General features: G+C 36.5%; 1 pseudogene; it reads left to right on the top strand.

The window, feature by feature from the left end:
• Positions 1–3,047: 3,047 nt before the first annotated feature.
• Positions 3,048–4,045, top strand: LOC150010087 (14-3-3 protein beta/alpha pseudogene; annotated as a pseudogene).
• Positions 4,046–6,294: the final 2,249 nt, after the last annotated feature.

The following is a 6,294-nucleotide window of genomic DNA, read 5'->3' as shown; positions in this document are numbered from 1 at the left end:
GATGAAATGATACACTTTGAAAATCAGAAATTAATAGGGAGAGAAGCAGCATTTTAAAAGATTCTATTACTTGAAAAAAAGTTTCTTCTTACATTTAGAATGTCTTGTAAGTATAAAAAGATTGCAGTATATAATTAAGACCTAGTTAAGTTAAATATCTTGCCTAGCTAGCATATGCCAGATCTGAACATTAGTTCTGCCTTGTACTACATTACAATGGTTCTAACACAAGTCACCATGAATGAGTATATGTGTATGTCTTTGTGAACATAATGTACACAAATACATGACATCTGTATATAAACATATGTAAATATATTCATCCTCCAACTCTTTGATCCAACATTTATGTCACTGTTATTTCACATTATGCTTTAACTTCTTTTATAAATTCATATTTAGTTATAACTTAACAACAATTTAGAACTCCCTTTATATTTTTTAATAATGTCTAATGATAAGTACAACCTTGATGTGGCATATGTTAAAACTGTAATAAAATACATGTGTTTAAATATAAGGAGTGATTAGGTAATGAAGAATTTATAAATATCATAATGAAAACAGATTACTTCGAATATCATTTAAAGAGCAAACTGAATTAATCAAGTTAAACATCTATTTTAATTTTCCAACAACCATTACTTTAGTAGCTAGTAGGTCATTAAAATGTGCTTACTTTTGAGGTATGGTTATGTGCATTTAATAATTGTAATATATAGAAGGGGATTTCAAGGTTCTTTGGCATACTGAGAAAGCTATTATACAATATGATGTAAAACCTACTTAAGAAGTTCCAAATATAAGTTGTCATTAGTATAAAAGTTTAAAAGGCAAACATTGGTGATATTAAGCTCTAGTAAAGTTCAGAATATATTTTTATTAACCACTATACATTGAATATACATAATACATTTGCAATATGTGAAATTATTCTTCAATTGCATAGACTAATCCTAATAGGTTAAATGATCATTACTTAATAGAAAAGACTAATCCCCAAGCATAGTGAGAAGTGCCAGCTGGGTTAGGAGCCTGTTTCTCTGAGACTGATTCCCTCTCAATCAAGAGATCAATAACAGTTAAAATATGAGAATTATTAACTCACAGAATATCAAGGATAAGTATTGAACATTGAAACTTACTTTTTGTAAGCATCTTATTAAAGGTATACATTGGAATGTAAATGTAAGACATAAAAATATAAAAATACAGCTTAAAAATAACCCTAATAAAGTTGCATCTTCATGTTTCAAAATCAGAGTAACTTCATGTACTATGTGGCATCCGGATAAAACTCACATCTAAGTTCAAAAGTTTTGAAAAGTTTTACATGTCTGTGCTGCAATCTTCCAGGGACCCTACAGAGGATAAATTGCAACAAACTTCACACAGTAAAACTTTCTAAAATGCTTTCTGACCATTCATTGCTGCATTTGTCCCTTAAATTCTCTAATTCTTCTAAGCGCCCTGGCCTTTTCTATTGTTACATCATTCCCCTAACAAAAAAATATCATTTTCTTAGGTCATAACCCTATGATTTTTCTCTTTAAATTGAGTTTCTTCATCAATCTGTTGCTCTACCCATAAACCCAGTTCATCACTGCTAAAGGCCATAGTGCCTGGGGCCTTAGATGACTTTTCATTTTGTCTTAGATTACTTTTATTTCATCAAATAGATATGAATAATCTGGTGCTAAATCTCCAGATTAAGTTAATAACTTAAGTCTTCATTTTATATATAAGTATATGAATAATAATATTTTATTTTTAAAACAAGATGTTTATAAAACAAGAATTGCAATAAACTATAATAGTATTCTGTTATATATATATATATATATATACACATATTTATTTCAAAACACTAAAGAGAAAAACATTGATGAAATATCCTATCCTATCTATGTTAATTTATTATAAAAAACTCACATCAGTGGGCATGGAATTATTAATTCTACAAATAATATTAAAAGATTGTATTTTATAAAAATAAAATCAACTTTATTTTTATAACATGTTGTAAATTCTGAAGCTTTATAAATACAAATGTATAAAAAAGATTTAGAAATCAAAACAGGAAGCAACAAAGATATTTAATCAATTTTAAATTGATTAAAAAATCGAAGGAAAACTACCAATTATGCTATTTTATATGAGCTCTGCATCAAATTTATGATAATTTTAAGGAAAAATCAAACTGAGCAAATAATAGAATTAATATGCTAAATATATGGAGTACTCTTAGACTTAATAAGAAACACATTAAAATATCAAACTTAGATTAAAAATATAAATTATTAGATGTTTAAAAATTATTAAAAACATAAATGCTATATACAGATGTTTAGGTCATTAATCAAAAAGTTGACCTTTATAATATATCAAATTACCGAAATTTTATAAGTAGTTAAATTATAGAATACCCATTAATAGATTCTTTTTCTCAATTATTCAACATTTGGTACCAAAGACTTTTTAACAATGAGAATGCTGCATGCTATAATCCTGAAGGGAAGCTTGGGGCACAAACAAGTCAGTACTGTCCTTATACCTATACAGTTGGAGGTCCTTTCATTCAGGCCTGGCCCCCAAATGCCCCATGTTTCAGAGTGTTTTCCTCAAATTTGCTCCATTCTCTTCTCACAGTTAGTATTGGGAGACCCCATAAGTGCCACCTGTGAACAGCAGCTCCAGACTAGAAAATAGTCCACATTTCTCCTCTCTAGTGAACTCTAACCCCCTACTGCACCCCCCTCCCACTTGTGATAGACCCTCATCCTGGTATCCACTGGTCCAGCCTTTGTTTCATAGAGTGGTGACTCACTGGCCTGAGACTGAATCACCAAAATAGTGTTGATAGCATGATTTTGAAAGATTATCATTACCTTCAGATGCAGGTTAAACTTGGGGCTCTAAACCAAAATTAATTTAAAACTTTAATAAAGAATACAAAGCATTTATTTGTGCAGAAAGAAGCTCTAGCTCAGGAAACACAGATTCAAATGATAACCTGAATTGTGTTTAATCAAGAAAATAAGGCCGCCACCACCGCCGCCGTCGATTCCGGAGCCGGGGTAGCTGCCGCACCGCCACTGCAGCCGCCGCCGCCGCCATCGCCGCCGCCATCGCCGCTGCTGCTGCCTGAGGAGTGACCCTATGAAGGAAAAGGTCACCGCGCTCGGAGCATCGCTCGCAAGCGCCTTTGTCCCTTGCAGACCTCCCACGGGAATGACCATGGATAAAAGTGAGCTGGTACAGAAAGCCAAACTCGCCGAGCAGGCTGAGCGCTATGACGACATGGCCGCAGCCATGAAGGCAGTCACGGAGCAGGGGCATGAACTCTCCAATGAAGAGAGAAACCTGCTCTCCGTCGCCTACAAGAACGTGGTGGGCGCGCGCCGTTCTTCCTGGCGTGTCATCTCCAGCATCGAACAGAAAACAGAGCAGAACGAGAAGCAGCAGCAGATGGGCAAAGAGTACCGTGAGAAGATAGAGGCGGAGCTGCAGGACATCTGCAACGATGTTCTGGAGCTTTTGGACAAATATCTTATTCCCAATGCTACTCAACCAGAAAGTAAGGTGTTCTACTTGAAAATGAAAGGAGATTATTTTAGATATCTTTCTGAGGTGGCATCTGGAGACAACAAGCAAACCACTGTGTCAAACTCTCAGCAGGCTTACCAGGAAGCGTTTGAAATTAGTAAGAAAGAAATGCAGCCCACACACCCAATTCGACTTGGCCTGGCATTGAATTTCTCAGTCTTCTACTATGAGATTCTGAACTCTCCTGAAAAGGCTTGCAGCCTGGCAAAAACGGCGTTTGATGAAGCGATTGCTGAATTGGACACGCTGAATGAAGAGTCCTACAAAGACAGCACGCTGATCATGCAGTTGCTTAGGGACAATCTCACTCTGTGGACGTCGGAAAACCAGGGAGATGAAGGAGATGCTGGGGAGGGAGAGAACTAATGTCTGTCGTGCTTCGTGATCTGTTCAGTGTCACTCTGTACCCTCCACATATATCCCTTTGTGAGAGAAAAAAGAAAAAGAATTGTACATCGACTTTTCGATTTTTCACAACCTCAGCCTAGCAAAAATGGTCCATGGGATAAACAGCTGGTATTTGTATCTCAAACTCAGATTGGTCACATAAATGCCACACAGCATTCTGAAGTTTTGCTTTTTAACATTGACAGGATTACTGTGTTTAATTTGTTTTGAAACAACACTGTGATTATGGGGTTTTGTAACTAAGCAGAACTCTTACTGGTAGAAAAAAATACACCTGAATTATCTAACCTTTGGGAAGTTTAATCTGATATCAAAACAATCACTGAACTGCAGCTCCATTGTAAAGTTGTACAGAAAGTTACAGAGATTATATTGTGATGCTGGGACCTGGAGTGAGACACCTGTCATTTCACATCCGAGTCTGATGGCAGTTCACAGCAGTTCTGACTGTTGTTCAGGGCCTACAGATCCTTGACCAGTTGGGGCTATTGCCACTCAAAAGGTTTTGACCACAGATGTCCAGTGTCTTCCTAGGAAACTCAAAGCTTAAAATTGAAATTGTTGGTGGCATATAACTGGCTTACGACACCATGAGAAGGTCCAGTGCTCATGTAACACACGTGACTAAAACCCCTGTCCTAAAATAATGTCACTGATTTGCGACTTGTACTTCAGTCATGGAATCTGTTTTCCTTTTAACCATGAGCTAAAGAAGAATGAAAGTCGTGTGTTTTATGAATGGCCTTATCTGTCTCCTGGGTAATACCTTTAAAAATAATGTTCTGCAGAGATTGCCTTTCACATGAGTAGTACTCAGTCTTTGGGTTCTTCCTAGCTTGGGGCTTTTAAATTTTGAAATCTAAACATTCTCCACTGTCTTTTTGACTGTTGACTTTCTTTTTCTCTTTCCTCTTTAAATTACTGTCCTGCTGCTTCACCTTTTTTTCTTTTTGAAGTCTATTTGTCTTTTGTTCAGTTTAATATTGTATGGGCAGGGATGGGAGCCTGGAGGGGGTGAGCAATGAAATTGATGAGTACTTTGGTGAGCAGGCCTTGTTTCAAAGAGTTGAGAAGAGCTTCCATTACCAAAGCTCTGTCTTCCTCCTGTTCTCAGCACAGTTATTGCTCTTTAGTCACACCAAGATCTGAATCAAAAAAGTATTTTTAAATGTCCATGTTTCTCCATGTATTAGAGCCAGCCCTGATAATGCTTGTTAGTACTTGTCACCAGATCGCCCAACTGTACTCATCCAGCCAAGTTCACAGACGTGTTTAAACAAGACCCTATAATGCAGGGAAGTTGCATGAACGCTTGCAATGGGGAGAATCCAGAATACCCGGGCCTACCAGTCTCACAGTGTACCCCCTCTGTCTTTAACATTCCGCACAGCTGGAGTATCCATCTGTTTGTCCATCTGCTGAAATGAGAAAAGAAACATTCATGCACTGATGAAAACAAAGAAAAAAGAAAAAAAATCCCTTTCTAGCCGAACAAAAATGTGCAGTTAAATACTTGGCGCTTGAAAATGCAGTAGTGAATGTGGAACGAGCCTGTCTGTATATCTGGTAGCTCTTGCTTTGTTTTTCCTTACCAGTATTCTGCCTCACGTTTGCTTCTGTGATGGTTATATTACTTAGCAAGCACACCTGTGGTTGTGAAAATAGTATAGCAAAAAAGAAAAATCCCCAGTTATTGATGTACTAGATTTGTGTATGTCTTTTAAACAGTTCTAGTTTCCACCTTACACGGAATCATCAGGAAACGTGTAAAAATTCAAAAGTGAAATAAAAAATTTTATCAGTTAAAAAAAAAAAAAAAAGAAAATAAGAGGCCCGTCTTTTATAGTGAAAGTTCAGAACAGGTTTTCAATCAGGTCCATTTAATGTAAATTAGATATTCAAACTGTACAGTTCTGATAGGATGGGGCAGGTTTCAGTACATTGGTAGAAAGCTGAAACAGAGCTTCCTTGCGGTTGTTGATTCAAGAGACATAAACAAGCGGGTATTTATCTTGAAGCTGAGAGTTAAGTCTGAGGTTCTTCCCAGCCTGCAGAGTATGTAAGAAGCCCCTGTTAGCAAATGCCTCTTAGGCTTTTGTCATTTTTTAAATTTGGGCCTTCAGTTGTCAACAGGAAGTCTATCTCAACAAATAAATTACTTTTGGGGGTTCACACCAAAGGAATCTTTCTTTTCACAATCCACAGGACTCTGCCTACTGGTCCATCACCAAGCCTTTAGCTTGAGCCACATGTATGGGTTTATGTACGCTCTTTCACTTT

The sequence above is a fragment of the Furipterus horrens genome, unplaced genomic scaffold (assembly GCF_987537825.1).
Source record: "Furipterus horrens unplaced genomic scaffold, mFurHor1.1.pri manual_scaffold_5, whole genome shotgun sequence".
NCBI lineage: Eukaryota > Metazoa > Chordata > Mammalia > Chiroptera > Furipteridae > Furipterus > Furipterus horrens.
Note: the sequence above shows the minus strand (reverse complement) of the source record. Positions and strands in the feature narration are given on the sequence as shown.